The 23,640-nt window shown below is 41.9% G+C and overlaps 1 protein-coding gene across 1 annotated transcript in view; it reads left to right on the top strand.

Moving 5' to 3' along the window:
• The first annotated feature begins 8,774 nt into the window (after positions 1 to 8,774).
• The window catches only part of LOC127576094 (protocadherin Fat 3-like), a 554,951-nt gene continuing 540,085 nt past the window's right edge, over positions 8,775 to 23,640 (top strand). The window contains exon 1 of the mRNA XM_052026479.1: positions 8,775 to 9,267. The gene's annotated coding sequence lies outside the window, so the exon portion shown is untranslated. The remainder of the gene's footprint in view (positions 9,268 to 23,640) is intronic.

The following is a 23,640-nucleotide window of genomic DNA, read 5'->3' on the forward strand; positions in this document are numbered from 1 at the left end:
TCATCCATGTAAAAGATGATGAGAAAATATCAGAGGGAAAATAAAGTCAGAAACAAGCCACCAAGAAAATCAAGAAAACAAATATATATTTCTCTTGGACTCTGTAAGGTAGAAAAGGAGAAAAAAAAACAATTGTTTTCAAATCCCTTCATGGTCCCACCTCCTCCCTTTCCCACCAGCCCATGCCCCAATGTGCATATTCCCAATTTTGCTCCCCTGATGATCTGCATATTTAATTGCTCCACCTTGTCATCTGTGCTTTCAGGGTCCTGATCTCTTAAATTACCTGCCTAAAGCTTTTACGTATTTGCTTATAACACAGGGGGCCATTTGGCCAATTGAGTCCATGCTCACTCCCTGCAGAGCAATCTACCAGTCTCATTCCCCTCTCCTTATTTCCCTGTACCTTTACCACTTATTCTCTTGGCATTTACCTACATGAAGGGATAATATACAATCGCAATTAACCTACTGGCATATCTCTTGGTGTAGGAAGTAATCAGAACACTCAACAGAAATTTTACAAAGACAGCATCTGAGGTAAGGATCAAACCCAGGTCCATGGACCTATAAAGTATCAGCACTGACTGTTGCACCAGTGTGCCACACCTCGCTGCCTCTTTTTTACCTCCATCCATAAGACACTCTTTCTAATCTATTTCATTGACTAAGTTTTTGATTACCTGCTCTAAAATCTCATTGTGTGATTCAAAATCAAATTTTATTCAAAAATTGTCCTGTAAAATGCCTTGGGTCATTGTACTGTTAAAGGAGCTGCACAAATACAAGTTGTATTTGCATTTGTGGTTCAAGCCCATTTGTTTCCTTGGTGATTGGATGGCTCCATAGAAGTAAAGTAAGAATAACATGTTACAATTTTTAATTACTTGTTTTGATTTAATGTTTTTAATTATTTAGTTGTGTTTGAAATTGTAGTGGATTTTTTGTTTTAAAATAGAGTTTATTTCATTTTTGATAGATATTAAATATTTCTGAATCAGAAACACTCAGAAACATTGAAAACCTTGATAGGTAAAAAAAAGCTTAGCTTGCTTAACTTCTGTCATGGGCTTCCAGAGAAGATTTGTGGGTGGAGCTAGTTCAGGCCTGCTCACACCACCTAATTATGAGGACTGCCAGTTGGGGGACTTGCTGCTCAGCTTCAGTGCCATCTGAGGCAATTCAGCTTTCCAAACCCAGGGAAGAAAAGGTCGGACAATCGAGAGCATGGATGAGAAACAAAGACCCACTCAAATGTTCTGGGTCAGTATTTCTAAGCCCTCTGGGTATTTTCCTATCATCTTCCTCAGCACCCAGTTTTATCCTCCTGTCTTTTCTCCTCCAATCCATGTTAATTTCTTCACAAATTTAACCAATAGAAAGGCTGCTCGCAACATAGCATCTCTACTTTGGAGAACACATTACACAATGGCAACTAAACTTGAAGAACAAAGATCCCCTCCATCTCCCCTTAATCCTGCTTCTTTATGCTGCATAATACCCTTCTCACTCTCATCTCCATGCCGTTGCTATCTTTATATTTTCCCAATCTCCTCTCCCTTTTCTTCTATTTCTTATCTTCACTGTCCTTTTCTTTTTCTCTCTCCTCCTGCTGTCTTTGCTCCCTTCCATCCCAGTTAACCATTTTCCTTCCCCATCTTATGCTGACTCTCTCACTCCTCTTATCTCTCACCTCACTTACTTTGATCTGCTGTCCACTTTCCCTCCTGCTCTTCCATCTACACTCCAATGATTTGTCCCGCAGATTTCTCCTTCTGTTCCTTCCTGCCTTGACTGAACTATACCCTTGCCCTCTAAACAGCTTGATCTCAAAAGTACTCCTGGTCTTTACTGCCTTTGCATAATGCTATAATGTAGAGATAGGTAAGAACAGCTTCACTGCTATGACACCAGGTTGGGATTTAGATGCTCATCTAAAAATTAAGATTTAGAATTTCCTTTGAATCCCTGGACATGACAATCTCATTATCACTCCTGCACGTTTGTTGGTCCTCAGGCTGTTGGTCTACATTTGCAAATGTAGCAGTATTTTTCCATTCATATTTTTATGGCAGATCTATCTAAAAAAGATATTAATTCAGGTCACAGAAATTCCTCTAGCCACATGGTATGTATTAGCTCATGATACTGCTGTAGGGCAATTTTGCAAGGCAATTTACAAATAATAATAGTCCTTAGTAATTTCGTGGTAACATTAATCCAGCACAGCTTTTGTATTATAACATTTTCAATGATCACAATATGACCCTGTATCACATTGAGGCTGTCACTTGTCTCCTTTCAAATTTAGCACAATGCCACAAAAGGATATATTCAATTAAGTACTCATAAAACTTGAATATGAAAACAAAATCAAAGCACCGTAAGTATCATAAAATGCTATGTGCTCAAAAATAGTCACCTGATGATCTGCATTTCTGCTCACTTCACATTCTTCAATAAGATTTAAAGTGTCTAATCATATCCTACTGCTGCTAGATTCATCCTAAATGATATGAATATAGGTTCTACATTTTTAAAAATTAAATCTAAAACTATGAATTAATTTTAAGGTAAGAATACTTGTGTTCTGATATAACACTTTTCATCAATCTTGCACTGTCAATTCTTCTTCTCTTGAACTTACTTTCATAGCAGTTCCACAACTGACAAAATCCCTGTTGTACTTCATTTATCTACCCATGACTCAACAGCATGCCTGACAGTTGACACTGTTGCTCACATGCCTCACAAAAGCCTGGAAATTGGATTTCACCTATTTTTTTAGTGCACAAAACTATTGTTGCATTTATGCCAGAATCCATTCAAGCTCCCCTAAAAAATATTCTGAACTTGCACAAAGATATGTTTGAAATAGTGTTGGGGTGATAATATGCACCCAGCACTGAGTTTAAGCCTCCTAAATTATCATAATAAAAAGGTTACTCAATTTATATCATCACTTCCACTTAGGCAAAGACAGCAAAGAACAAAAAGGGAGTCACCTGCACAGGAGGGGCTCCTTGTAACTGCAGCACCTGTTCCTAATATAAGAGATCATTCAGCTAGGGGGCCGGATCCATAAAACACAGCACAAGCAAGTATGATCTACAATCCGTCAGATATCCTCACTAACAATATTTTGGTATGATTACAATATTTCCTTTGATTTGAACACCAGTAGACAATCTCATTACCATCTCTGTGTTGCATCACCATAAAAATATATTGGCCATACCATACCATTGTATCTATCTTGCATTTTGCCTTTGCAGGTATCAGGATTAGCCACATATTTCCTCTTCCCCAGAAGAGGAGGACAAAAGCAGAAGGAGCAAGGGTTTCATTGGAGAGGGGGAGTCTACTGAGTCTGGACTATCTCACAAATGCACTTATTTCATCCCTTGTAGACAGAGCTGCCCCAGCATCTTTTTTTTAACCCTGTCTGTACTTCGTAAAAGGCAAGGCCAGTAATTGCCACACATCCCCAACTGCCCTTAAGAAGGTGGTAAAGGATCAGCTGCCTTCTTGAATCGCTGAAGTTCTTCTGGTGAAAATACTCCCATAGTGCTATTGGTAATTGGTAATTGGTTTATTAATGGCACACATACCGAGATAGTGAAAAGCTTTTGTTTGCATGCCATCTAGACAGATGAATCTATACTTAAGTACATCGAGATAGTACAAATGGAAAAAAAAGTGTTACAGTTACAGAGAAAGTGCAGTGCAGGTGGACACTAAAGTGCAAGGGCCATGACAAGGTAGACTGAGAGAACAAGAGTTTACCTTTAGTGCATTAGAGGTCTGTTCAACAATCTTATAGCAACAGTATAGAAACTGTGATCCTGGTGGTATGCTTTTGTATCTTCTGCCCAATGGGAGGGATGAGAAGAGAGAATGATTGGGGTGGGAGGGTTTGGAGGGGTCCTTGATCATGTTGGCTGCTTTCCCGAGGCAACAGGAAGTGTAGACAGAGTCAACAGAAGGGAGGCTGGTTTGCATGATGGACTGGGTTGTGTCCACAACTCTCTGCGATTTCTTGCAGCCTCGGGCAGAGCAGTTGCCATACCAAGCGGTGATACATCCAGATAGGATGCTTTCTATGGTGCATCAGTAAAAATTGGTGAGAGTCATCAGGGTTGTGCCTAATTTCCTTAGCTTTCTGAGGAAGTAGAGGTGCTGGTGTGCTTTCTTAGCGAAAGCGTCCACATGGCTGGACCAGAACAAATTGTTGGTGATAGTTACACCTCGGAACTTGAAGCTTTCAACCATCTCCACCTCAGCACCATTGATACAGACAGGGGTGTGTACACCACCCTGCTTCCTGAAGTCAATGACCAGCTCTTTTGTTTTGCTGACATTGAGGGAAAGGTTGTAATGACACCATGCCACTAGGCTCTCTATCTTCTTCCTGTACTTGTCATTGTTTGAGATCCAGCCCACTACAGTGGTGTTATCTGCAAACATGTCAATGAAGTGAGAGCAGAATTTGGCCACACAGTCGTGAGTGCATCAGGAGTAAAGCAAGGGGCCGAGGATGGACTCCAGTAGATAGTGGATCTCCAGGATTTGGACACAGTAATGATCAAGGACTGGCAATACACATACAAATCAATAAAGATTTTTGACTTGGAGGGGAACATGCATGTGGTGGTGTTGTCATGTGCCTGCTGCCTTTGTCCCTCTCAGTTCTGAAGGTTGTGGTGATAATCGTAGAAGAGATGTCGTTGCCTGTCCTCACTGACTCAGGACTAGGAGTTTGGAGATGAGTTTGTTTGGAATTATGGTATTGAAGGTGGAGCTGCAGTCAATAAATAGGAGTCTGATGTCGGTGCCTTTGTTATCCATATGTTCCAGAGATGAGCGTAGGGCCAGGGAGACTGTGTCCACCGTGCATCTGTTTCGATGCTGGGTGAATTGCAGTAGGTCGAGGTTGTCTGGGATACTGGAGTTGATGTATGCCATGTCCAGCCTCTTGAAGCTTTTCATGATGATGGATGTCAGATCCACCAGATGGTAATCATTAAGGCACCTTACCTTATTTTTCTTTGGCACTGGGATGGTAGTGGTCTTCTTAAAGCAGGTGGGAACATCAGTTTGGAGTGGGGAGAGGTTAAAGATGTCTGCGAATACTCCCGCCAGCTGATCTGCACAGGATCTGAGGACATGGCTGGGGACTCCATCCGGACCAGTCGCTTTCAGCAGCTTTACATTCGGGAAGGCTGATATGATGTCTGCAACTGTGACTGAGGGTACAGGTATGGTGGACGCTATTGGGGCAGGTGATGTAATGTCACTGACCTTCCATTCAAAATGTGCAGAGAATGCATTGAGCTCATCAGGTAGGGATGCACTATTGCAAGTGATACTGCCCAACTTAGTTTTGTAGCCCTTTATATAATCTTAGGGAGAGCACAATACAGGATCTCCTCTTAGGGAACAAGACAGGGCAGGTGACAGAAATGTGTGTAGGGGAACACTTTGGATCTAGTGATCATAATTCCAATAGTTTCAAGATAATTATGGAGAAGGATAGGACTGGTCCTCGGGCTGAGATTCTAAATTGGAGAAAGGCCAATTTTGATAACATCAGAAGGGATCCGGCAGGCGTGGATCGGCACAAGCTGTTTTCTGGCAAAGAGATGCTTGGTAATTGGGAGGCTTTCAAAAGTGAAATACTGAGAGTACAGAATCTGTATGTTCCTGTTAGGATAAAAGGCAAGGCTAACAGGTTCAGGGAACCTTGGTTATCGTGGGATATTGAGGCTCTAGTAAAGAAAAAAGAGGAGCATATTAGGTATAGGCAGTTAGGATCAAATGAGGTGCTTGAGGAGTATAACAAATGCAAGAGAACACTTAAGGGAGAAATCAGGAGGGCAATAAAGAGGATTTGAGGTTGCTCTGGCAGACAGCATGAAAGAGAATCCCAAGGGTTTCTGTAGCAATATTAAGAGCAAAAGGATAGCAAGGGACAAAATTGGTCCTCTTGAAGATCAGCATGGTCATCAATGCAAAGAACTGAAAGAGATGGGGGAGATCTTAAATGAATTTTTTGCATCCATATTTACTCTGGAGACAGACACAGAGACAATAGAACTGAGGCAAAAGAGTCATGACATCATAGACCAGATCTGGATTATGGAAGAGGAGGTGCTGACTATCTAGAGGCGAATAAAGGTGAATAAATCCCCTGGGCCAGACAAGGTGTTCCCTCAGACATGTGGGAGGCTAGTGCAGAAATTGCAGGGGCCCTAGCAGAGATATTTAAAATGTCTTTAGCCACGGGTGAGGTGCTGAAGGACTGGAGGACAGCTAATGCTGTTCTGTTGTTCAAAAAAGGCTCTAAGAATAAGCCGGGAAATTATAGGCCGGTGAGCCTGACATTAGTCGTGGGTAAATTATTGGAAGGTATTCTAAGGGACAGGATATATTGTCTTTGAATAAACAGGGCCTGATTAGGGATAGTCAATATTGCTTTGTGCCTGGTAGGTCATGTCTAACCAATCTTATAGAGTTTTTCGAGGAGGTTACCAAGAAGGTCAATGAGGGAAAGGTGGTGGACATTGTCTACATGGACTTTAGCAAGGCCTTTGACAAAGTCCCGCATGAGAGGCTGCTCCAGAACGTTAAGTCGTTTGGCATTCAGGATGAGGTAGCCAATTGGATTTAACATTAGCTTAGCAGGAGAAGCCAGAGAGTGGTAGTAGATGGTTGTCTTTCTGACCGAAGGCCTGTGACTATGGCGTAGTGGACAGCAAGGAAGGCTATCAAAGCTTGCAGCGTGATCTTGGCCAGCTAGGAAAATGGGCTGAAAAATGGCAGATGGAATTTAATGCAGACAAGTGTGACGTGTTGCACTTTTGGGAGGACAAACCAGGGTAAGACTTGTACACTGAGCGGTAAGGCTCTATCTTGTTGAAGGTGGTTATTGCCTGGCACTTTTGTGGCATAAATGTTACTTGCCATTTATCAGCCCATGTCTGAATATTGTCTAGAATTTACTGGATGCATTATTTTATTTGCTGAAAAGTTGCAAAATGAATTTGACATTGTGCAATCATCAGCAAACATCCCCTTGACCCTATGATGGAAGGATGATCACTAATGAAGAAGCTGAGGATGGTTAGGTCTGAGACAGTATGCCACCGGTGCCGTGGCACTGCCAACAGAGCTGCTGCTTCATGGTTCCAGTGACATGTTTAACCCTGAGCTCTGGTACTGTCTGTGTGATATTTTCTAAATTGGTATGTTGGTTTATTATTGTCACATGTACCGAGGTACAGTGAAAAACTTTGTTTTGCATGCCATCCACACAGATAATTTCAACAGTGCATTGAGGTAGTACAAGGGAAAACAATACAGAATGCAGAATAAAGTGTTACAGTTACAGAGAAAGTGCAGTGCAGGCAGACAATAAGGTGAAAGGCCATAACAAGGTAGATTGTGAGGTTGAGAGTCTTATTATACTAGAGACTGTTCAATAGTCTCATAACAGTGGGATAGAAGCTGTCCTTGTGCCTAGTGGTATGTGCTTTTAGGCTTTTGTATCTTCTGCCTGATGGGAGGGTGAAGAAGAAAAAAACATCTGAGGTAGGTTGGGTCTTTGATTATGTCAGCTGCTTTACCAAGGCAGCAAGAAGTGTAGACAGAGTCCATGGAGGGGATGATGGTTTCCGTGATGTGCTGAGCTGTGTCCACAACTCTCTGCAGTTTCTTATGGTCACAGACAGAGCTGTTAGCACACCAAGCTGTGATGCACCCGGAACTCTGTGAGTGAGTTCTCCCAGAATTTCTGTTTTTGTTTTAGATTCCAGCATCTGCGGTTTTATTTGTTTTCCAAAGGGCTTCTTGCTGTTTGGTAGGTTAATTGGCCACTGTAAATTGTCCCTGCAGATGAGTGGTGGAGGGAGTTAATGGGACTCTGGGATGAATAAAATGGGATAATGCAGGATGAATGAAAGTGAGCACTGTTACTGACTCCATGGGCGGAATAGTCTGAGTCCTGATGGAGGGTCTCGACCTGAAACGTCGACTGTCCATTTCCCTCCTGACCCGCTGAGTTCGTCCAGCATTTGGTGTGTTGCATCTGCAGTCTTTCTTATGTTTCTGGTCTGTTTCCATGCTGATTCTATGAATTATGGAAATTCATCTTCTTCCACGCAGCGAGGAACCAAATTTCCCAGTAACCTCCCCCTTGTACCAAACTTCATCTCCTCTGCACAAGGGCTTTCCAGCACCCCCTCCCGGACCTGCTGCACCTGTCCGCCTCATGTTGCCCTTCCGTTTGTTGCCGCTGAAAAGATGACTGGCAGCAGTGGCAACCACTAGAATGGCGCGTCGCTTGGCCTGCCCCGCCTTGGAAGCTGATATCAACCAATCATTGCGTCGCTCTCCCGAGTCTGGGCGAATTTCAGTGCACAAGCCCGGCGGGGAATGAGTAACAATGGTAGGAACCTGTTTCAGCTTCTCACTTCTGCAGGAGCCCTGTTTCCTTCAACCTCCCTTAAAACAAAACAAAATAAAATCAATTATGCAAGAAAATAAGGACTTGAGCAAATATTCACGAATAGTGTGATAAAGGCCACTGAGTTTGTATGGGGCAAATTAGAACAAGTGAGTGAACAATAACACGAACTTTACGTTATAATTTATGACATGAACTGATTGTACAGCTTGATGTTATTCCCGCCCAGCAGGCTGATGCCTTCTCTTGTCCCACCGGCTTGAAGGACTCCATTTCCCGTGATGCAGGGACGTGGTTTCCATTGGCGAGAGTGAAGGGACTGGGAGCAGCCGGGCTGCCGATGAGTGAGGAGCGGGGAGCCGGCCAGTCGCCCCCTCCTGCTCTGCCGCCTGTTCGGCACCGGCTGATCCCCGGGCAGTGAAAAGGGGTTAGCGACACCCCCATCACCCTCCACCCCCCCCCCCCCCCGTTCTCCCCGCCTCCTTTGCAGTTCTGAAGCCGATAATGGGAAGGTTACTTGGCTGCAGCGAGAGTGCGGATTGATGTTGGCAGAAGTTGTTTGCAGAGGAACCGAAGCGTGCGGAGTGTTTCCCTGGGCCGGGGCAACTCTGTGGGGAGAGCAGTGAAGTCTGCAGCAGCAGCCTTCGCTCGCTGCCAACGGCGGCTGCCAGGAAGCTTCACCCAGAGTTGTGAGGACGACAACTCTTCGCAATCAGGAATACGCATCGAGGCTGCGGCTTTTCAACACTTAAAAAAAAAGACTTTTTTTTCTTGTCACACACCCCTCCCCACAAGGAAACCTGGTAAGGAGGCACCTCATTCATTATCTGTTGTATCATAGACGGGGTTACAGAAGCCGCGCTCGGGAATTTGGGGAAATCAGTTGACCAAAGTTGGGCAACAAGTTTTCCCCCCGCGCTGCGACAGTTCACCTGGCGCCGTTCAAACTGCCGAACGGTAGACGTTTTTGCCCAATGATTACCCATCCGACTCCATAAACCTTAACTAGTAACGGCCTCTAACGACACACAGTAACCGTTAGAGATGATCTCAGTGGCAAGATTTTTTTTTGTTGCTTCAGATGTATCATATTTGCTGCTACTTTCTTCGCAAATCAAAGCGATTTCAAAGTAACCAAACCGATTTTTCTTTCGAGCGTGAGGAAAGGGCGCAAGGCACTGAAGTTGAACTGTATGAGGCTGCCTAATGAAATTGCATTAAATACACCAGGAATATGAATGATATGCTGCATTATTTTGATCCACAGCTTTAATGGACAGAAAGACTGTTGAGTGCAGAACTACTCAAATGCTCTTGGTTTTGTGGCAGCATTAATTACCGAGTGCGCAAGAGAAACTGCAGGTGCTGGAATCCGAAGCAAAGAACCAAGGACTGCTGGAGGAACTCAGCGGGTCGGGCAGCATCCGTGGAGGCAAGGGGATAGTCGGCGTTTCGGGTCTGGATGCGGAGTCTCGACTTGAAACGTCGACTTGTCCCTTGTCTTCCACTGATGCTGCTCGACCCGCTGAGTTCCTCCAGCAGTTTGTTTTTCCTAAATGATGAGGAGTTTTGTTTTTAAATTTGGCATCATGATGCCACTACAACTAAGACATAATACGCAAAATCTTTACTTAATGGTGACGGTGTGAGATCAAGCAAGAATAACATGGGCTCCTGTGGAACATAGATAGAACTATTGGGCAGAATGGCCCATTACAAAGCTATGAATGTGATAAATTACACATTGTGTTTCCCTGTTTACATTTGTAGTAGTTTCCCATTGTAGCAGATTATCTCATTTCTATTAATAAGGAGTTTACTGTCTTTAGTTTGAAGAGAGAAGAGAACCAGCATAAAGCCTTTGATCTCAAAATGTCACAGCCTGTTGAAGAATATAAGAAATAATGGCAAGGGTGAGCTATGTGGCTCCTTGAGCTGTTCCATCATTCAGTTTCATGGTTGATGCTCAGTCCCAAGTCCATCTTCTCCCCTGATCCCCAAATCCCTTTATTCCCTCTTATGTTTAAAAATCCAATAATTTTACCATTGAATGTACTTGAGGACTGAGCATCCACAACTGTCTGGGGAGAATTCCAGAGATTTGCAGTGTAAAGAAATTTCTCCATTCCTCACTCTTAAATGGCTATACCATCAGCATGTGACTATGCCCTCTAGTTGCAGATTCTTCAGCCAAGGCAAACACTGTGCCAGCATTTACCCAGCCTATGTGAGAATCTCATCTTTCGATGAGATCCCATCTCACTTTAAATTTCATAATAATCCCATTTTAATCAATCCCCTGATAGGACAACCATTGAGCTGTCTCCTTCCCCCCTTTCCATTGTCGCATATCAGGATACTATAGCGCGTTTAGTGCAATCATGGCCCCTCTTAGCTTAGGGACAAAAACTACATAGAGTACTGTAAATGAGGTCAAACCACTCTGAAATTCCAGAAGAACTTTATTACTCTTGTACTTCAACCTCCTTGTTTTAAAGTCCAGCACATTATTTTCTTCCCTAATTGCTTGCTGTACTGAGATGTGGTCGTTTTGTGTACCAGCACTCAGGGTGCTTCTAGACACCAGCATTTATGTTTTTCTTGCCATTTGGAAAAATATCATTTTGCTGTTTTTCTTACTAAAATAAATAACTTTGAAGTGTTGTCAATCTTGTGTAAAATAATGTGACATTCTAATAATTTACACCAAGGTCCCACAAATTGTAATGTGATAGTCAGATTTTTTTAAATTTCAATGACATTGGTTGAAAGAAAGTATTTGGCTAGGATGCTAAAAGTCCCCCTCCCCCCACCAATTCTTTAAGTAATGATATGGAATACCTTGTGTGCACCTGTGAAGTCAGATGGTTCTTGCTTTAATGTTTCATCAGACATGATCTGCAAGACATTGACAGTATGACTGCACTATTTTTGTGGGCCTTTGACCCACAATCTCCCATCTTGGGTGAGAGTGCAACCACTGAATAAAAGCTGGCACAAAGTAAATTTGGAGTAAGCCTCTTGGGTCTGGGTAAATATATTGAAATTGTTATGCACAATTTGTGATGCATTGGCATAAAAAGAATACAAGACATTTCTTAATTAATCTTAACAAAATCTGTCCTGGCTTGCTAATTTTACATACTCTTGACTATACACCAAACTATCATTGTCAATGTTCTCTGAATCAGTCCAAGAAACAATGAATATAACTTAGGAATAGGGGCTTCAACAAGGGTGATTTTTTTTTTTGTAAATTTGTATGTGGATGTACTTGCAAATTAGCCTTCAGTGTTATTGTATTGATATTTCATTAATGTAATAGTGTTGTGGGTGTACTATGCTAACAGTTGGAAATCAAAATGAGTAAGCACTCTCTCTGATTCATTATTTTTGATTTATAAGAAAATGTTTTAAAAGAACTGCAGACATTGGAAATCTGAAATAAAAAAAGCTGAAAATGCTGGACACAACATATCAGACAGAATCTCTGGCAAAAAAAACTGTTAATGTTTCAGATTATAGACTCTTCGTCAGACCATTTTTAAAATTGTAAATAATAAAACTGAATACGTGAGCACTTGAGCACGTGAGCACAAATTCTATCGTGCAGTGCAATAAGTATGCATCCCGCATGATTTTATTGGGTAACTGCTTGATGTGATTGTGTTATAATTGGACTGTGGAACTGGGTCAGAGCCTTTAAAATTTAAAATGTTCCCCTCACTGTGGGTCTCCTTTGTGGGGCAGCTCTGCCGCGCACCAACCCCCCCCCCCCCCCCCCCCCTGCCCATACTCCCACCCGTCTCATCACTTGTTCCCTGGTTAGTTGTAATACCAATGATACCTCCACTATCCCTCCATCCACTATCCAGTCTGGATCACTATCCACCCAACTGATTGGGAATATATCTCCCTCAACATTTCCCGTAATTCCCTCATCACCAGGCCTCTCTGTGTATGGCAACTGAACCTCTCTAGTAACCTGCCTGACTTCCATTCACATCACCATTTCGGAGTTAGTGGAGGAAAGGCCTTTATGCTTGTTAAGTGTGCAAGCCATGTTTTGTTGCGTTTAACACCTTGTGCAATAGAATTTTAGAGTGGTGGACCTTCTCACCAAACATGGGCTTGCCTGTAGCAGTACATTGAGTTGGGAAATTAAATTTATTGTTCCCCTAAAGAAGTAAAGATCAGCATGCAACTGTTTATCTGAATACTTACCACTTCTTGTGTCACCATTGACAGAAGCTGGATGTCTTTTGTCTATTTTTGATTTAGAAGAACTGCAGCCAGAGACAACCTGACTTTATCTGATGTTGCTGGAGTGCAGATGCTCCATTAATGGTCCACATAAATTGTCTAATGTGAGATGTTCAGACCAGTAAGATCCTGTTCTTTGATCCTGTGGCACAGCTGGTGCTGTGGCAGCTTCCTAGCTTTTGAGTGGCAAAAAAAATAGTTGGGGTTCTCTCTCCTTGATAATAACCTGATATTTAGCAGTGAGTAGATTGTGTGTGTTGCGTGCATGTATTGAATAAGGGCTGAATCTGGCTTTGCTGTAATTCTGTATTGGCCATGCAAATTTCTACCTTACCTGTAACTAATGGCTTGGATGGGTATGGTATTTCAGGGTGTTTGATAATGACAGAATTATATTGCAATATGAAGTTAAGTTCTCAGTATGCTTGCTTGCCAGCTGCATTGCATCCAGACCTACTGAGCTGTTCTTCTGGCATATTTTGTTAATATATATCCACATGTATCAGTGATTAAAATCAAGGTGGTACTTATGTCTGGGACTTTGATTATTGGAATTCAAAATGCCGGTGTCTCTTATTGCCACTTGTATATAAAACAAAATGGTTGCAGCGAGAGGCCTGTTGCAGGCAAACTTGTGGTAAGACCAAAAGGTTGTTCCTAAATGGTAATGAAAATCCTGCAAACACAGTTTTTGCTCACAACTTCTAGCTGATGTTGGCAGCAGTTAATATGCGCAAACAGGTGTCAGTGGCGTGACCCATCTAACTGTGAAGGTTAGCAGTGTGATATAATGGAATCGACAGCTATACTGGTGAAATTGCAAATGCAGTTTTCTTTCCGTCTTGGAGGAATTATGCGTGTATAAATATCACACATCTGAAACCTCCTATTGGTGAACCTGCTCGATGGTGTAAAGAGCTACAAATCCTCTCAGCAGATTGCAAATAAGATCTAATAGTTATTCATTGTCAAACAGGTTTATACTCTTAAGCTGCTAATTAGCGAATACTTAATGCTGCCAAAGGGTGACATGTTTGACTCATTCACTTTATTGAGGTACTTGGTTGAGATTGCACCTGCAGTACTCTGAGGAAGAGGAAAAAAGTAATTCCACTGCCTGTGCAAATCTCTGAATACCCCATTAGCAATGAAATTCATTCAAAAGGCACCAAGGAAGTTACAATTTTTGTATTGACAGGTAAATTGGAACTATTGTTAATTGGATGACTTTAGTCAGTGCTTAGCAAAAGAGAGAATGGGTTGAAAACCACGAGCTGGAAGCTGACTTAATAGCGGCCATTTTGCATTATATTTTCTCTCGGTGTGACTCTGAAGTTCTGCTCTGGAGAATCCATTAAGAGAGAATGCAACTTCTGAGAGTCCGTTGTCAGGGTTTTTGATATCGGTGACATGGAAAATTGTATTGTCACATCAGTGGGAGACTCGGCACAAAATGTCCTGTTTTGAGGCAAATGCTTCTGGCTACTCAGACTGCATGCTATCTCATTTAAAACTTGAAACAACCAAGGGATGGGTGAAAAATTGTGTAGATATTGTACATTAAACTACTTTGAATAATATGTGAATTTGGTTGCAAATTATATTGCCTCAATTATTAAAATACATAATATACAATTATTACACAAGCATTGGCATTTTTGACATGTTAAAAATATGATTGGTACTTTGTGCCCTCTTCGTTGTTGTGTTTCTGCTGTTAGTGTGTGTGCTGTGCTGGTGTTTACAGTATGTGAAGCAATATGAATAGGCAGCTTAAGTTACAATGCTCATTCACATGGCTGTGCATGTGCATCATGGCAGCCTGTACTTTTACTTGCTGACATCAGACTGCGAAGTTTCTATTGATCTTTAGTTTCAATTCAATGTCGGAAAGACCAATGAGTGGGCAAGTAAGTCACATTTTAAACCAGAGTTATTGAAAGAGGACCATTTATTTTCTCCCTTTTAAAGTATTTTACAAGCTGAACTTAACAGTTGTAAATGTAAAGTTGAACTAAAAAGTGATATTTTTGGTGGTGGCCTTCATTTCTGTGATATCTTCATGTAGTAGCAGCTTGAAATTTCAGTTTTGAACATTAAGATCTAAAAGAAATGCAGTCCCTTTCAGCTGTTCTTTTCCTAAGGATAATTCTGGTCAAGTTTTATCTGGGCCAACATTGCTTTGACTATAACTCTTAACTGTCCTATTTCAATTGAATGTCAACATCAAATAGCACCACTGAGAAATATGAGGTCGAAAAATCCACGTACTTCAAAATGAAGCAGAAATAGACATGTGTATCTGTTTTCTGTTTTTTCAGCTTCCAGCCTTTTCATCAAAACTATTTTGACAACAAGTTAAAACAATTGTGTTTGCTTGGTTTAAGAAATGTCAGTTCATTTCCCAAGAGCTGACCTAATTTTCACACTTTCAATATATTGCAAGTTGTGTCATATAGCTCAGGGAGAGGGGCTGAGGAGGGGATAGCTGCTCCTGTAATTAGATACCTGACACACACACACACACACACACACACACACACACACACACACACACACACACACACACACACACACACACACTTTCCAGGATATATTTCTTACATTTATATTAATCATTTTGGGATATTATACTTGAGTTTACAATTCAAAGCAAACTGGTTTTGGAAGCTGTCCCACTTTTAATGATTATTAATATCATTTAATATTTCTTCAATGGTTAATTTGCATTTTGTTATTTTATAGATTGTATTCTACAGTACACTGCAGACTGATGAAGTTTAAGTTTCCAGAACAATTCTTAATGCTGACATCAATGAATATATTATTTGTTTCTGCTATGCATGTGGAAGACATAAGTGACAAGTTAATGTTCTAGTCCATTATGAAGAAATCTGTGTTTCTTGTTGAAATAACTTAATTTTCAAACAAAGCTAATCAATTAAATGTGGTAAAACTAAACTAAAACCAGATGAATTGGTTAAATTAGAAGCATGAGTATTATGACTGTTCTTTTGAAAGAGATTGCATACTGGATTGATTCTAATTTTCTGTAAATTTTGGAACCTATAGGTATAGAAATATTTTTTGAGATAAAAATGGGCTGGGCTCTTGAGTTTGTGAAGCAAAAGTAATTTGTATAATTGCAGATTTTGACCTACTTATTTTTCCACTGCAGGAAAATATATTAAATTATCAAATGGTGGGGAGGGCTGATGCTTATTTTGTATGAAGACCCAGCAATACATAATTCTGTTGTGTTGAAGGCCAAAGTGTTGGCTGCAATAGAACAGTGCTTGCAGGTTCAATAATCTTCTAGGCCTTTCTCCAGTGGTGAAGCAAGCAGAAGTAAAAAAGGTGATGTTATGGTAGAAAGAGTGTCAGGGCTTCAATTGGGGTGATTGGTATTGGAGGGTTGGGTCAGAGGAGTGAGTGGTGGTTGTGATTGGCTACTAGGTGAGGGATAATGCTCAATGTGGTAATTAGGCTCAAAGGAGAGCTGCAGAATGGGTTAAATTTTTAACTTGGAGGGCTCCTTCTTACAGCTGGTTCCAGAGACTGGAATCCATAGGTTGGAGTCAACTCAAATGGGACACTTAATACTTATTACTGAAGTATGTGTTGCATTTGTGAAGTTCTGCACCTGTGAGTGGGCCTTGCAATCCTTGAGCCACATGTAGATGGACACATTTTTGCATAATTGACATACAGATAATCTGGATTAACTAGAAAGTTTGCAACTTTGAAAATCTGTTTGAGCCAGTTATTAATTTGGACATCTTGGTTTTACTGCAATAAGGAACTCTTGGCCTGCCTGCACACCATTACTGTTCACCAATCCCATATATCTCCTGATTTCACTGAAGCCATCATTCTTCATGCCCTTTTCGGCTCAGGATACTCAAACTCACCTTGCCGACTTTGCTTCTTTAAACCTTGTCTTCAATATTTCCCAAGGTCTTGAAATACCCAATGACTGTAATCACAGCCAACCTCTTCCCTGCCACCTTGTACATTTCTCCTTTCTTACCATTCATTTTCTTTCATTCCATTTGATGGTAGAATCTTCAGCTGGAAAATCCCCTGTCTTAAACTTGCTCTTTCCCCCCTCCACTTGAAACCTCCATCTACTTCCTTTGCCAATGACAGAAAATCATCTTTTCCAGCAAATTTTTACTACACCTCTTTGCGAGACCGCTGCTCTTTGTGATTTTTATAAATGACTTGGATGAAGAAGTGGAAGGCTGGGTTGGTAAGATTGCAGATGACACAAATGTTGCTGGTGGTGTAGATAGTGCAGAAGGGTGTTGTAGGTTGCAATGGGATATTGACAGGATGTAGAGCTGGGCAGAGAAGTGGCAGATGGAGTTTAATCTGGAGAAGTGTGATGTGATACACTTTGGAAGATCTAACTTAAAGGCAGAGTACATGGTTAATAACAGGATTCTCAGCAGTGTGGAGGAACAGAGAGATCTTGGGGTTCTAGTACATCCCTCAAAGTTACCGCACAAGTTGATAGGGTAGTTAAAAAGGCATATGGTGTGCTGGCCTTCATTAGCTGGGAGAGAGAGTTCAAGAGCAGAGAGGTAATGTTGCAGCTCTATAAGACCCTAGTTAGACCCCATCTGGAATATTGTTTTCAGTTCTGGTCGCCACACTATGGGAAGGATGTGGAAGCTTTGGAGAGGATGCAGAAGAGACGTACAAGAATGCTGTCTGGATTGGAGAACATGTCTTATGAGAGGCTGAACAAGTTAGGGCTTTTCTCCTTGGAGAGACAGAGGATGAGGGGTGACTTGATAGAGGTATATAAGATTATGAAAGGCATGTACAGAGTGGACAGCCAGCACCTTTTTCCCCAGGGTGGTAATGGCCAATACTAGAGGTCACTCGTTTAAGGTGCGTGGTGGAAAGTTCGGGGGGATGTCAGAGGTAGATTTTTGTTTTAAGAGTGGTGGATGCTTGGAATGCACTGCCGGGTGGGGTGGTAGGAGCTGATATGATAGGGTCATTTAAGAGACTCTTTGGGCAAGTGGCTGAAAGAAAAAGTAGAGGGTTATGGGAGGTGAGGTAGAGAAGGGGGATAGATAGAATATGGATAAGGTTCATATAGGTCGGTACAACATCGTATGTTGAAGGGCCCGTACTGTGCTGTCCTGTTCTATGTTCTACCTCTCGAACATCACCCTTCTCAGCTTGTACCAATGAACTGCTTTGGAATGTTTCTTATCTAAAATGTGGCATTGTTGTTGTTCTTCATTTACAGACAACTGTTTTGCAATTGTGTATTATCAAGAACAATAATATAAACACAACAAAATATTTGGTTGCATTTAACTAGGACTTTTGAAATTTGAAAAAGCTTTTATCACTTCTTGCTTTTGTTGGTTGTGGTCTTGCTCCTGGATCCTCATTATGCTGAAGTAGCTTGCTTCCTGTTCATCTCCACAGATTTTCCATGCTTAACTGAAAGGTGCAAATGAATTGGTTGGCCTTTCATATTTAGCTAAAGCATATTATGCAAAAAAAAATCTTGCAGCTGCTGGAAATCTGAAATAAAAGAGAAAATGCACGCTGGAAATGTTCAATGTGTCAGGTAGCGTGGTGGAGAGAGAAACAGTTAACTTTTCTGGCCTAAGTACTTTCATCAGAACTGGGAAAAATTATGGAAAGAGATTTGAAGATGCAGGTCTTCCCCTTTTGTTCTCTTATTCCTGATTTCTCAGCATCTTAAAATAAGTTTCTCTATTCTTGCCCTATCCTGAAAAAAAATCACTGAGCTGAACCATTGGGGGTAAACCTTCCTGGTTGTAGGTGGCACTTTTGATTGGAGCTGCTGTTATTCGGCTACTGAAACTTCAAGTCTCAGACTTTTGTATGCATGTCGCCAATTGTGTAAGTCCTGAACATACTGAGTGACAGATGGTACCACATCTGTCACAAAGCTTTGTTGCTGGACTCCATAGTGCCAAAACCCAGTCTTGTTGGGATTATCCAGCAGGGTGCTGGGGAATTGCCTCTCTTATCCCAAGCCAGGGCTGACCTGATATATGATTGAAGACTCTCAGGAAGGATTCTGTGCTTATGGATTAAGAGGCAAAAAGTAATTATTTTTGATTTTTTTGTTTAATGTTTTCAATCATTTCCAAATGGTTTTTGTGCTTTATAATTAACTTTCCTGTAACATTTTTTATCATTTATTTCACTTTAGTTTCCAATTATCTTTGACATTTAAAAACTGTAAAAGTCCTTGATGTAGTTGAAATGGGACTAAGCTGTGTTTCTAGATTTGCCTTTCATCAGAGCTTTTCAGGTTATCTTCTCTGAGACCTTGCCATTCCAAGCGGAGGATGAAGATGGCCTGCAAGTTCAGCCCTCTGCACCTGGGCCAGGTGAGTTTGTGAGATTGGAAACCGAGAGGCATCTGGATTCACCATGACTAGACCCATGAGCCCTTTCTCTCTCCACATATAGTGCCTGACTTGCTGAGTATCCCAAGTGTGTTCTGTTTTAACTTCGGTGAAACAGGGTTCCCTCCAATGCTGGTTCTGACACTCTTAATAAAATCACCATGAGAGAAATTTAGGATAAAAATATCACCCATTCTTTCATCCATCATCTGGGAACTCCAGCAACCTGTGCCAACATGCCACTGAGGATAGTGAAAATATTATTTTAATAGAATGATGCCATCTCTTACGATAACTGCATTGGAATAGCTTGAGTTTTTCAAATAGTACTATAAAACTGCATTCTTTTATTTGTCATGCTTCAGTTCTTTGAATCCAAGATTACTACTTTGATTTAGTCTTTACTTTGATATTATCCTGTATCTGTCATTTTATCCAGGTTTTGGATAAAGTCTCACTTGGTGGGAAATTTTGACTTTTCTTCATGTTAAGTATATGCAGTTTTAAAGTTCAGTTAATGACTTAGTGCATGGCTTCCTATTTTGTAAACGTAACTGGTTCACAGAAGCATGCTTTCCTAGTGATATTTATCATTTCAATGACTGTGCTTTTTTAAAATTATTTTCATTATTTTTGTTCAGGAAAGATTTGTGACTCTCTTGATGATGATTATTATTATTATGCATAGTTAACACATTTCTTGATTTAATTAATTTGGTTTTGATGAATTTTCAGTAGACTTTTCAAAGTTTCGAATAGAAAATAGAACATAGAACACTTCAGCACAATACAGGCCCTTCGGCCCATGATGCTGTGCAGCCCTACTCTAAGATCAATCTAACCATTCCCTCCCACATACCCCTCCATTTTTTATCATCCATGTGCTCATCTAAGAGTCTCTTAAATGTCCCTAATATATATGCCTCTCCCAGCACCCCTAGCAGCACATTCCACGTACCCACCACTCTCTGTGTAAAACTTGCCTATGATATCCCCCCTGTACTTTCCTCCACTCACCTTAAAATTATCCCCCCTTGTGTTAGCCATTTCCGCCCTGGGAAATAGTCTCTGACTGTCCACTCGATCTATGCATCTTATCATCTTGTACACCTCCATCGGGTCACTTCTCATCTTCCTTCACTCCAAAGAGAAAAGCCGTAGCTCGCTCAACCTATCCTCATAAGACATGCTCTCCAATCCAGGTAGCATCCTGGTAAATCTCCTCTAAACCCTTTCTAAAGCTTTCACATCCTTCTTATACTGAGATGATGAGAACTGAACACAATATTCTTAGTGTGGTCTAACCAAGGCTTTATAAGAGCTGCAACATTACCTCGTGATTCTTGAACTCAATCCCCTGACTAATGAAGGCCAACATGCCATATGCCTTCTTAACAACCCTATCAACTTGCACGATAACTTTGAGGGATCTATGGACTTGGATCCCAAGATCCCTCTGTTCCTCCACACTGTTAAGAATCCTGCCATTAACCCTGTATTCTGCCTTAAAATTCAACCTTCCAAAGTGAATCACTTTGCACTTTCCTGGGTTGAACTCCATCTGCCACTTCTTCTCAGCCCAGCTTTGTATTCTATCAATGTACAGTTGTAACCTTTGACAACCTTCTGCACTATCCACAACACCACCAACCTTCATGTCATCTGCATACTTACTAAGCCACCAATCCACTTCCTCATCCAAGTCATTTATAAAAATCACAAAGAGCAGGGGTCCCAAAACAGATCCCTGTGGAATACCACTGGTCACTGACCTTCAGGCAGAATACTCTCCATCTACAACCACCCTCTGTCTTCTATGGGCAAGCCAATTCCAAATCCACACAGCCAAGTTTCCTTGGATTCCATGCCTCCTGACCTTCTGAATGAGCCTATCATGGGGAACCTTATCAAACACCTTACTAAAGTCCAAATACATCACATCCACTGCTCTACCCTCATCAATGTATTTTGTCACATCCGCAGTCAGGCTCATGAGGCATGACCTGCCCCTCACAAAGCCATGCTGACTATCCCTACTCAGCCTATGCTCTCCAAGTGCTCATAAATCCTGTCCCTAAGAATCTTTTCCAATAATTTGCCCGCCACTGAAGTAAGACTCACTGGTTTATAATTCCCAGTGTTATCCCTACTCCCTTTCTTGAACAAAGGAATAACATTTGCCACCCTCCAATCATCTGGCCAGTGAGGACACAGATCATTGCCAAGGGCTCAAATCCCTTGCTTCCTGTAGTATCCTGGGATATATCCTGTCTGGCCTCGGGGACTCAATCTATCCTAATATTTTTCAAAAATTCCAGCACACCCTCCTCCTTGACATCAACATGTTCTAGCTTATCTGCCTCTTTTACGCTGTCCTCACAAGTGTCAAGGTCCCTCTAGTTATCCTCCTGTTCTTCACATATGAGTAGAATGTCTTGGAGTTCTCCTTAATCCTACTCACCAAGGCCTTCTTATGCCCCCTTCTAGCTCTCCTAAGTCCATTCTTAAGCTTCTTCCTGGCTACCTTGTAACTCTCCAGTGTAGTCTGATCCTTGCTTCCTAAACCTTAACTAAGCTTCTTTCTTCCTCTTCACTAGACATGACACATCTCTTATCAACCATGGTTCCTTCACCCTACCATCCTTTCCATGCCTCAATGGGGCAAACCTGTCCAGAACCCCATGCAAGTGTTCACTAAACAACCTCCACATTTCCATAGTGCATTTCCCTGAGTATACCTGCTCCCAATTTTACACTCCCAAGTTCCTGCTTAACAGCATCATAATTCTCCCTCCCCCAATTAAATACTTCCCCATACCATCTGCTCCTATCCCTCTCCCAGGCAAGGTTAAAGGTCAGGCAGTTGTGGCCACTGTCTCTGAAATGCTCACCTGCTGAGAGATCTGACACCTGACCAGGTTCATTGCCTAGTACCAGCTCCAGAATGGCCTCTCCTCTGGTTGGCCTGTCTGCATATTGTGTCAGGAATCCTTCTTGGAAACACATTCCACCCCTTCCAAACTTATTTCACTAATTAGGTGCCAATCAATATTAGGGAAGTTGAAATTGCCCAAGACAACAACCCTGTTATTGTTACACCTTTCCAAAATCTGCCTCCCGATCTGCTCCTCAGTGTCTCTTGCTATTGGGGTGTATATAGAATACTCCCAATGGAGTGATTGCTCACTTCCTGTTTCTGACCTCCACCCACATGGACTCAGTAGACAATCCTTCCAGGATGTCTTCCCTTTCTGCAGCTGTGATACTGTCCCTGATTAGCAATGCCACACCCCCACCTCTTTTACCTCCCTCCCCCCCTGTTCCTTTTGAAACATCTAAGCCCCGAAACATCTAAGCCCCAGAACATCCAGCAGCCATTTCTGTCCTTGTGATAGCCAAATCTCTGTAATGGCCACAACATCGTAGTTCCATGTACTGACCCATGCTCTAAGTTCATTAGTCTTGTTCCTGATACTTCTTGCATTAAAATAGACATGCTTCAACCATTCAACTATAGAACCATAGAACCATACAGCACAAAGCAGGCCCTTTGGCCCCCATGTTGTGCCGTCCATCAAACCACCCTCACACTATCTAACCCTTTCCTCCCGCATATCCCTCTATCTTACATTCCTCCATATGCCTAACCAACAAACTCTTGAACCTGTCCAATGTATCTGCCTCTACCACCACCCCAGGCAGTGCATTCCATGCACCAACCGCTCTCTGGGTGAAAAACCTTCCCCTGACATCTTCCCTGAACCTCCCACCCATAACCTTAAAGCCATGCCCTCTTGTCTTGAGCACTGGTGCCCTGGGAAGGAGGCGCTGACTGTCTACTCTATCTATTCCTCCCAATATTTTATATGCCTCTATCATGTTTCCTCTCATCCTCCTTTCCAGTGAATAAAGCCCTAGCACCTTAAGCCTCTCCTCATATTCCATACGCTTTAATCCAGGCAGCATCCTGGTAAATCTCCCCTGCACCCTCTCCAATGCCTCCACATCCTTCCTATAATGCGGCGACCAAAACTGAACATAGTACTCTAAGTGTGGTCTGACTAGAGTTTTGTAAAGCTGCATCATCACTTCGCGGCTCTTAAACTCAATCCCACGACTTATGAAAGCTAATATCCCATGGGCCGCCTTAACTGCTCTATCCACCTGTGAGGCAACCTTCAGTGAACTGTGAATATGAACCCCCAGATCCCTTTGCTCCTCTACACTGCCAAGTACCTTGCCATTTACCTTGTACTCTGCTCTGGAGTTTGTCCTTCCAACATGTACCACCTCACATTTCTCCGGATTGAACTCCATCTGCCACTTGTCAGCCTAGCTCTGCATCCTATCAATATCTCTCTGTAAGCTCCGACAGCCTTCCACACTATCCACAACACCGCCGATCTTAGTGTCGTCCGCAAACTTACTAACCCAACCTTCCACCCCCTCATCTAAGTCATCTATAAATATCACAAAAAGTAGAGGTCCCAGAACCAATCCCTG

Source organism: Pristis pectinata, chromosome 11, assembly GCF_009764475.1.
Source record: "Pristis pectinata isolate sPriPec2 chromosome 11, sPriPec2.1.pri, whole genome shotgun sequence".
Classification (NCBI taxonomy): Eukaryota; Metazoa; Chordata; class Chondrichthyes; order Rhinopristiformes; family Pristidae; genus Pristis; species Pristis pectinata.